Consider the following 10,853-nt stretch of genomic DNA (forward strand, 5'->3'; position numbering starts at 1 on the left):
GTGTCAGGCTTTTCCAGGGGCCCAGCATCCCTGGGGGACCTGCTCGCGGCTCTCATTTCCAGCCTGGCAGCAAGGGAGGAGCTTAAATGTTTGCTCAATGAGTGTTAATTGAATATCCAGCTCCTAGTGCAATCCCATACTTCGTGTCTTCCACAAGTAGGAAATTCTGCATCAGGCATTAGGGATGTACAACCCCAAAGGGACCCCCAAGCTACTGATAGACAGTGCACTCTGGTCATTCTGATACAGCCAGACAGTTCCTATCATTTGAGAGAGTTTGGAAGGTTGAGAGGAAAAAGCCACCTTAAGGCCAACCTTTATCTTCTTTAGCCCCTCCCTAGTCAGTTTCCCCGACCTGGTCCTCTCTACACCACCTGGCTTGGTTTCCTGGCACCGCTATAATAAATGACCAGCAAAGTAGGTGATTTAAAACATTAGAACTTTAAATCAAGGTGTCAACAGGGCCATACTCCCTCGAGAGGCTCTGTAGCAGCATCCTTCCTTGTCTCCCAGCTTCCGGTGGCCCCAGATGTTCCTTGGCTTGTAGCCGCATCATTCCAGTGTCTGCCTCCGTTGTCACATGGCCTCTTCCCTTGTGTCTGTCTCTTTTTTCTGCCCTATTTGTCATTGCATTTATGGACTAATCCAGGATGGTAGCAACTTGCAGTCCTTAATCACATCTGCACATCGGCATAGATCCTTTTGCCAAATAAGACCACATGCACACGGTTCCAGGGATGAGAACATGGACACATCTCTGGTGGGAGTGGGGTGGCTACCATTGCCCATGACAGCAGCCACCAAAGTGAGTTTTTTGCAGGTCAAGACTAAGGGAACCCTGCCTGGCTTAACAGCCTCCAGGGCCCCTTCACCTCAGGAGAAAGCCCAAGGCCTTGCCTGACCTTCTAGTCCTGGAGAAGTCACCCTGCTAACTGGTCACTCGTGGCAAAGGCCTTGGGCAGCTCCCCGAAGGTTATGGTCTCTCTGCCCAGTGAAGGAACTGCTCCCCACATTTTCTCCCTGGCTCCCTCTGTCCAAGGCAAGGGGCAGGCCCTCTGGGCTGATTACCTCTGAGTGTGCATGTGTGTGCATGCTTGTGAAGGGGCTTGGGGCCCCCAGCCTCCTGGCCTGGTATAACAAATGACCAGCAATCTAGGTGATCAAGTCATGCCTTGATCACTCCGTCACTGCTGTCTGTCCCTGAGACCAGAGCAGTACCCCCCTGACCCCTCCCAGCTCCCCACATCTGTGTCGGACGCACATGCCCCCTCCCTGAAACGCATGCGCACACAGACACACGCACAAGTCAGACACTCCCTCCTTGTCCACTGGGGTGTGCACGTGCACACACCCAAACTGTATCACTTTTCCCTCTGGCCCGTGGCCCAGCGGCCTGCCTGTCACCTCCTTGCCCACTGGGCTTGCTGCTTAAACAGTGCCCCTAGGATTCCTCCTTCTCCCCTGGGCCTTTTGTGGTCTGAGGAGTCTAGGCTCAGCGAGTAATAGGTGCCTGCGAATGTGACTCAAGGGAATGACTCAATGAACACATTAATTTTGAAAGCGCTGGGTCACAGGGCACCCTCCTGGCAGGCCGCCTAGGTGCAGTGGTTGATAAGTGAATCATTCACAAGCCACCAATTGGAGCCAGCCAACCTCGGGGTAGCATTTCTTCTCTCACAGCAAGCCACATCCGCTATCGAGGCACTCCCTGCCTTGTCCCCCCTCATTCTGCCCCCTTGACCTCACCTGGGGATCACCTCCAGGCCCCGCAGAGAGAAGATGGTCAATAAAGGCAGGGTAGACATCATCTCGGAAGAGGACTCTGTGATATTTGCCAAGACTCCTTATCTACCCCTGACCATGCTCCGTGACCCCAAGGGAGCCACAGCCTCCTCACAAGGGGGCTGTCCACTAATGAGCGAGTGAGGGGGTCACACTGAAGCTCAAAAGATGAGGCAGAGGAGGGCAGAGGCGTTTGGGGCACAGAGGAAAGCTGTGCCCGGGCGGGACGTCGGGAAAGCCCACCTGCTCTTCAAAGGCAGGGCTCACCTCCAAAGGGCCTGCCCTGCACACCTGCTCCCCAGGGGCCTCCACCCAAGAACCAATCAGTGGAAGCCCTGCCACTTTTCCTTGGAAACTTCTCACTCCACTATCACACTATCACCGTTTCTTCCCTGCCTCCCCTGCCCCCTGCCTCATTGACACCTTCTGGGCCAGTGAAGGCAGCTGCTCAGGCCTCCCTGTGGGTCCCTTTCCCTGCCCACCCCCCACTGCCTTCCACCCACCCACCCTTCTCAACACCGCATCCTTGAAGCTACTTGTGTCCCTGGATTCCACGCTGTGCCCTTGGTCCCCCACCCTGCCCCATTCCATCCTCTTGGTCCATTCAGGCTACTGGAACAAAACCACCAGAGACATGGATTTCTCGCAGTTCTGGGAGGCTGGAAGGTCAGAATGCCAGCAGGGTTGGGTTCTAGGGAGGACCCCCCTTCTGGGTTGCAAGCCAGCCAGCTTCTCACTCTGGCCTCACAGGAGAGACAAGGCAAGGGAGCTCTTGAGATGCTTTTGGAATGGGACTAATTCCACAAGGGCTCTGCTACATCACTTCCCAAAAGTCCACCTCCGGGTACCACCATCACCTTGGGCCTTCTGACTTCACCAGATCAGTCTGGGGGAGGGCCTATTCGGACCATAGCCCTTGCCAAGGTCAAGGGTCATGTCTGAGCTGTCTCCCACCTGCGGCCACCCGTTGCAGTTGACTGCTTGGTACATAGTCTGGCTCTGTACCTGGACGGCTTTGAAGATTTGTGCTCTGTGTCCCCTCAGGCACCACCCCCCACATCTGGGAAAGCTTTGAAGCCTCGTGCTCCCTGTCCCCCCACGTCTGGGCAAGCTGATCAGGATACCCTCCCCCCAGCCCCAGCTAGAGCAAAGAGTCTACCATGCACTTGAGCTGTTTTCCCAGCACCCTGGGGGGCCTCAGACTCAGAGCCAGGGATTTTTTTTCATAACCTCTTAGTGGGTGTGGGGCCATCAATCTCCACATCCAAACCACATTCAGGGTGGGGGTGTCCGTCTCACTTGCACACAGTGACCACAACACACGCCCTCCTGCCCTAAATGCTTTCCCTTCGGGGATTCCTGGGTTCCGGGCCTGTTCTCCTGGCTCGTCTCCTCCCTCCCGGATCAGCTGAGTGCCCGGTGAGTCGGGCTCAGGCCTGGTGCTGGGACAAAGCAGACAGTGTCTGCCTTTAGTAGCCTTGCCCTGGCTCCAGACACAACAACATTTGTAAAAACGAAGTCCGATCAGTGCCCTTCCCTCTCCGAGCCCCCACAAGAGCCATACCGGCTGCCAGAAGACAGCTCTATTTACCCGGCAAGTGTCCTCCCAGGCACAAACACTGGTGAGATTACAGTTCTTGGTTTATCTACTGCCTTGGATTATTTCCTTTGGACTACATGAGTTTCAAGTGAAGACAAACTCAATACGGAGAACAGTGGAGTGAGCTCTGAGCACCTATGAGATCTCCTATGAGGCCAAGTTGGGCCTCAGGAGAAGGGCTGAGAGTCAGCATGAGGGTCAGAAGATGCAATCCAGCCACAGACATGCACAAACAGCTGCTATGGATCCAGAGACAGAAAGTGGATCAGTGGGGGTAAGGGACCAACGAGCCACAGGAGGGACTGGTAACTGGCACAGGGGTTCTTTGAAAGCGTGATGGAAATGTTCTGGAATTAGATTATGGTGATGAGTGCATAACTCGGTAAATATGTTAAAAAAAATAACATGTTGAACTGTGCAGCCTAGATGAGTGAATGTTATGGTATCTGACATATCTCCATAGCTGTTAATTTTTAAAGTTCCTGTGCTCTTCAGAGACAAGTGAACTGACAGCTACTGCTACTGCTGCTAAGTTGCTTCAGTCATGACCAACTCTGTGCAACCCCATAGATGGCAGCCCACCAGGTTCCTCTGGCCTTGGGATTCTCCAGGCAAAAATACTGGAGTGGGTTGCCATTTTCTTCTTTGGTGAACTGACAGACCCACCCTCAAAGTCCTGAAATAGGGCAGATAATGGCGCACGGTACTTTGCTCCCCCTTGGGGAGGGGAGTTGAGTGGATTGTTGGAGATGGGGAAACACCCAGGCCTGACACTTCCACACATCCAGGATCCACCGACCTGAGTGGGGGCTGACGGAGACATCTTGACCCGAGTGCCTCTCACCAGTGACTTTAATCCACAGGCCGTGTGACAATAGAGGCAGGGCTTAAGAGTGATGTGGCCACAAGCCAAGGAATGCCTGCAACCACTGGAAGCTGGAAGAGATACAGAAGGGAGAGATATGGAAGGGTCCTTCCCTAGAGCCTCCAGATGGGAGGGAATCCATTTCTGTTGACCCGGTTTGCAGTCCTCTGTTGCCACAGCCCAAGGAAACTCACACAAAGGGGTATGGGAGGGAGTAATTAAGCCCTACCTTACCATCTGCTACAGAGACAGCAGAGAAGACAGATGTGGCTTCTGATGGTTGCGTGGGCCCCTCACAAGTTCTGCCAGTGGAGAGAAGAAGGCCTGAGAAGGGCATAATCTTTACCCCAGAGCACTGGGAAACAAAAGAGATAGAAAGACTGCAGATGAAGCAGTCAGATCCAAGAAGGTCAGTCGGCTTCTCAAAGCCTCCCAGCACGTGGATGCCAGCCCAAATGGGTCAGGTCTGGAAGGGAAAGTGAAGACCCCAAACCCTCATCTCAGAAACAATTGACTCCTGTGCTGTGGTTACATAAGATGTCACCATGGAGGAAGTTGGGAGAAAGGCACGCAAGACTCCCCTGTACTATCTTTGGAACTTCCTGTGAATCTATAACAATTTCAAAATAAAACCAAAAGATGTCTTATGGGGCTGGGCTGTTAACTCAAGGCTCTGTGTCCAACTTCATTCAGGCTGTTGGCAGAATCCATTTCCTTGAGGCAGAAGAGCCAAGTTCCCTGCTTCCTTGACTTGTGGTCCCTTCATCTTCAAGTTGGCGAGTGGAGTCCTTCTCAATATCTTTTAATCTTTCTGACTCCCCTGCGGCCTCAGCCAACAAAGCTCTGCTTGTTAAGGGCTCCTGTGATGACACTGCCTAGCCAATAATCAAGGCTAATTTCCCCATGTTCAGGTCAATTGGTTAATAGCGTTAATTACATCTACAAAGTCACCTCAGCTGTGCAGCATAACATATTCATGAGTACGACATCAGAGGACCAAGGACGTGAGAGTCAAAATTCTGGCTATCACAGTGGGTTATTTAAAATCTATATGGGATGTAAACCCCCAGGAGGGTGAGGGTTAGGCATTAGGTATTAGAGAGGAGGAGGGAAGCCATCAAAGAGTTGTCCCCAGTTTGGAAAAGCCTCAACAGCCATGAGGGGGGCTGCGGTCACCCAAGGAGAGGGGGCTGGTCAGCCAAGGAGGGTGGGGGCAGGTGGTGGGTGGAAAGAATGGCCTGGGGGAGGCCAGCTGCGGGTGCTCTCAGAAGTTTTCCCACCCCAACCTTAGCCTGCAGTTTTCTCCTTGGATGTAGCATCCGAAGACCAGTCTCCTATCTCCTTGATCTCCAAAGACGGTCTTCCTAAGTCAAGGCTAGAAGGAATCCCAGTGAGTTGGGGGCTAGCCTGCTGCCCTGAGCCCGGTGTGCTGGCCACAGCCTACCACCAGGGGGCAGAGTCGACTACATCAAAGGCCACACAGCTGGAGAGTGCAGCTGTGTGTGTCAAAGTGTGTGTACAGGCGTGTTGGGGGCATGCTCGTTGCTGGGTTGAGTCTCTTCACCAACCATGTCAGAGCCTCCTCTGTGCTGCCACGGTGGCTGAAAGGCTCCTCTCTGCTGGACACAGGCTCTCAGAACAGGAAGAGCTCATGCAATCCGGTTGTTACCCTAGTCAACACCCAAAGCACCCATCTCCCCTATTCAGGCAAAAGAAGGGATCCGACTGGGTGCTACAGATTGAGTCTTGTGGCAGCACAAACAGCCCTCTTTGGGGCCAGGAGTTGGGTCTCCTTCAGAGAGAGAAGGGAGCAGGCCACTTAACCAGCCTCCACAAACTCAGGTCCACCACCCTCCAAGCCGGATCTCAACAACTGAAATTCACATCAAAATGCAGAACTAGTGAATAACTGGGCTCAGGTCCCAGAAATAGGCTGCCCTTTCTACAGGGTGACGGGAAGATCCTCCTTGCTTCCTGTTGCCATGGTTTCCACTCTGCTACCAAGCAGCGGGCGCGGTGGAAGCCATTTCCCGCAACGGGATGCTGGTGCTGGCTGGGTGTGCAGCTGCGGTGGCCAAAAGCAAGCGAGATGGTGGGGGAAAAGAAAAAAAACCTAGTCCCAGAGATCTCTCCCCAGGGCCAGAGAGTAAACATCAAGGCATTATATACTCCTTGAGCACACAGATCAAGAGGCCTTGCAAAAAAGACTACACAGAAAAAAATTCCAAATGCTAGAGCCAACACGTGCTTGGGCAGAAGGCACCGCTGGTTTGGACCCTGGGCATGAGTTCTTGGCACAGAGGAGCCCATTTCTCTTTTGGCCAGAACACGGTGAGTGGGAGGAATGTCTTGTGTGTCCACAGCCTGCAAGCGCAACAGACTCTGGGGTCTCACCCTTATGCATCCTGCCATTTGGAACCTAGAAATTGCTGGTAGCTCTGAGCTGGGGGCCCCTGGGGTTGCAGCTTCCCTTTGGGACCCGGTCTGTTCTCCACGGGCCCAAGGATGCCCTGTAGGTGGCCTGCCACCCTCCCAGGAGAGTAGGCAAGAATCAGAGTCCCTCCAGTCTCCAAACCTGCAGGCAGCCACTGTGCCAACTCAGGGACCCTCTCTATACTCAGTTTTCCAAGACAACTCAGGGGCCTCACCTTGTCCCCACAGCCTTAGTTCTGAGAAAGGTCTCCTGGGATAGGGAGGGCACCATGGGGTGCTGGGGTGAGGAGGCTGCCCCAAGGCCTGGCAGGAGGACTGAGCACTCAGAGCCTGGAACAGAAATCACACCCGGACCTGACCTGCAGCCCCTCTGGCACTTCCTGGGTCTCTACTGGTCATTCCCGAACTTTCCCCACCGGTGGAACTCACTCAAAAGGCTTTGTTTATGCCGCTCACCAGCTCCCCACCCCCCGTCCCTACCCCCTCAACCCCTGACTCATTCATTTTTCTAGTCCCTGGGGGCGATTAAAATTCAGCCCAGACTCACATCTCATTTGAAGCACCCCATCTGCCTCCCCAGGATTGGAATGCACTGGAATGGAGACAAGTAGCTCTGACCTCCTTTCCCCTCCCAATACCCCCCTGCCCTGCTCCTAAGGCTGGGGCCGGCCAGCCTTGTCTGGTGCCACCAGCCCAAGGTCGAGGTGGCGGGGGATGGGGGGCCTGTTCCATCCCTGACTGTAACTCCTGCTGAAAGGTCACCCCTTTCCCAGGGTGGGCTCAGCCCCTCCTCACCAAGGACTCAGGTGGCCGGCCAGCCCTGTCTTCTTGCCCCCTGCCATGTCCACAGCCCAGCTTCCTCTCCAGGTGGGTGCCCCCTTCCCGACACTGGCCCTCTGGCCACCCACGATTCCTGCCCCCCAAAGCAGAGGCGAGCAGGGTCCCAAGCTTTCCTTCTCAACATGCATTCTCAGTACCCCCTGGCCAATCGAGGGGGGCACTCCAGTAAGCCTCCTGAGACCCCAGTGGGGAGACGTGGGTACCCCCATTCCCAAGGCCACAGAGCCAGCTCTCCCCACACCTCACTCCAGGCTCAGAAGGCAGCTGGAAGAGTAGGGAGTGACACTCTCTGAGTCACCCCTCCATTGGGCTAGGGGTAACTAGCCCGATGGTGGGGGGTGACCCCCTACCACCATTAACAGCTTCTGAGTGAGGGAAGGGGGGCAGAAAGAGGGGTAACAGGCTTTGCCCCCCAAAGATGGTGAAGGCTCTTGGTTGCTTGGTTGCTTGGGTAGGAGACTCAGGGAAGGCTTCCCAGGGAGGATGCTAATGGAGAGACCTGCGTGGAGCTCTCCAGGCAAAGGGAAAGGCAGAAACAATCCCAGGGAGGTGGTGAGGGTCCTTTCAGAAAGTACTATGAGGCTGGGGCTGCAGCTATGGGGCCTGATTTTTTCTCCCAAGTTGTCAGCATTTTAAGATGTAAAAAAAAGCATTCCTCTAACTAAGGGCAGCACGCGTTATTCTGTATTTCTACAGCCATTGAAGTGGATCTCCAGGCCAGCTTCACGGTAAACAGTAAATGGATTAACCCAATTAAATCCTCACCTATGTGAAGGACACACTGTTTTGCCCCGTTTTATGAAGGAGGAGGCTGGTGTGACCTGCCCAGGGTCAACGGCCAGGGACAGCAGAGCTGTTAGGTCCAAACCAGCCTTTCTTCCCTTTGCTCATCCCTGGAGTGCTTGAAGGACTTTCTTTTGTGTGTGTGTGTTTTGATATACAGATCTTCCCCTACAGTTGTTTTGCTCGGGGAATAAGTATTCAGGGGTTTTGTACATCTCTTTGTGTCTCCCAGCCCTGTTTTCCTGTGTGGATTGGATGTGACAGGCAGGTACCGAGGGCAGTACTTCATCGCCCCACTTGCCCCTTCTCTGTGTAGATCCAGGCGGGCTGCTCTAGGAGATGCTTTATAGCTAGACATGGCTACTTTTGCAAGAAGAAGCAAAAGATCCCCCAGGAGAGCCGTCACCCCTAGCCCAGCACAAAGCAAGGCTTGGAAACACACCGCAGAGACAGAAGGGCCATCAGTGAATTGGTTTCCAAATGCTTCATTTTTTTAATTAGGCAAATTGATCATTAGAAAACTGATTAAGCTGGAGCCGCTGTTGGAATAAAAGGTGGAAATAAACTCCTTCATTTGAATTCCAAATGCAGGCTTGGAGGTGACCTGGTGGTTAGGCAAACTGGTTGAGGACGGGAAGGCGAAGGGACCCAGTGAGCGAACATAACCTTGACTCTTCCCTCCTCCCAGACCAGAGGCCCCAGGAGGTGCGGCTCCAATGTCCCATGCTGCTTGGCCCAGGGGGGCACAGGGGGCCCAGGCCTGGGGTGGGGGCAAAAGAGAAGGTCTTAGGGGGCCTCTCGTGGGCCCCACACAACCCTCATTAGAGGATCAGGATGGGGGCAGGGGAACAGCAGACCAGGAGCATCTGAGCTGCAATTTACTGATGTGTGCAGAAGTCCTGTAGCATTTTAACTGTGGGTACCGCCCTGCCCGGGGTTCCAGCTGCTGTGATTAGGACTGTGGGCCTAGAAAACTGGGCCCTCCTCCCTGGGAAGGCGCCAGAACCCGGCTTATGAAGTTTCCAGCCAGGACAGGATCCCAGCGCCTCACCAGAGATAATTCCGCAGAAGTCTTAGTCTCTAAAATTGTTTCTACTAGATAAAGAAAAAAGAAAGGAAGTGAAGTCGCTCAGTCAACTCTTTGCAACCCTGTGGACTGTAGCCTACCAGGCCCCTCTGTCCATGGGATTCTCCAGGCAAGAATACTGGAGTGGGTTGCCATTTCCTTCTCCAGGGGATCTTCCCCACCCAGGGATCGAACTCAGGTCTCCCACATTGCAGACAGGCGCTTTACCCTCAAAGCCACCAGGAAAGCCCACTAGATAAAGAGAAGGCACAAAAGAGTACCAACATGGTTCTTTGAGAATGTCTTGCTTCTAGGGTGGTAAAGAAGATTTTTGGACTTGGCGGAGGTGCTTATATGAAGGGCCTGAAATTTTGAAAGCTTGCTTTTCCTTTTAAAATGTTTAACACTTTAGGAAACAATGAAGACTTCAAAGTAAAAATTGAAAAAAAAAAAGAGTACCAACAAAATGTATGTGGGTAGGAAGGTCAATGCCAGCAGGCCCTGCTTAGTCACTGCTCAGCTTGGAAAAAAGAAAGGTGACGTTGCCTTTAAGGACCTTGGGTGTCCCTTCTTGTCCACCCCACCCCACTTCCCCCTGCTTCAGACAGGACCTCTTTCTTGAATTTTTCCTTATAGTCTCGCCACCTTTGTATGCGTCCATCCCCCAACAACACATTTCCTTTCGCCAGATTCCAAGTGTACATAAATGGAATCATGCTGTGTGTATTCTTCTCGAACCTGCTTTCTTATTGAACATGGGAATCTTGAGACTCACCCATGCTCCCCCTTAAGAGCTGACACTGAGTCCCATGGTCATCTTGATGGACAGTGGGCCCGAGTCTATCTTTTGTACTGTTACAAACAGGGTGGCTTGACACACTCGTGGACAGGTGTCCTGATGTTCAGGGTGAGTTTCTGTAATGATCACAGGCAGGGGGAGGCCCCTGGGCCAAATATCACATGAGCCCTCCACTCTGCTAAGGATGGATGAATCACTTTCCCACGGCTTGTGGGCCTGCAGCCTCTGAGTTTTCTCGTGGTTTGCCCAGAGAGCCTGATATTGTCAGACCTTATCCTCCATGCAGATTACCAACTGTCCCAGGATTTTTCATTGAAAAACATCTGTCTCCACGGACCTGCAGTGCCAACTTCGTCATGCATTGAATTTCTCCACACGGCTCATCTGCTCCCACTGTCTCTATTCTGCCACCTTGGTCTGTTTGTCCCTCCTTTTGCTAACACTGCAGCTGCTTAAATGTTGTCCCTTTAGAATCCATCTCAGAATCTGCTAAGGCAGCTCCGTCCACCTGACCATTTGCTTGCTCTTCCATATACATTTAAGAACTACCTTGTCAAGCTCCATTTTTTAAATGGCATTTAGGTTGCTACTGTAGTCAATCAATAAATCAAATGGAAATGTTCAAAACATGCTCAAAACTTTGATTTTTTGGAGACTTCTGGGTAGCCAAGATAATGGTGGCAAG

Source organism: Bubalus kerabau, chromosome X, assembly GCF_029407905.1.
Source record: "Bubalus kerabau isolate K-KA32 ecotype Philippines breed swamp buffalo chromosome X, PCC_UOA_SB_1v2, whole genome shotgun sequence".
NCBI lineage: Eukaryota > Metazoa > Chordata > Mammalia > Artiodactyla > Bovidae > Bubalus > Bubalus kerabau.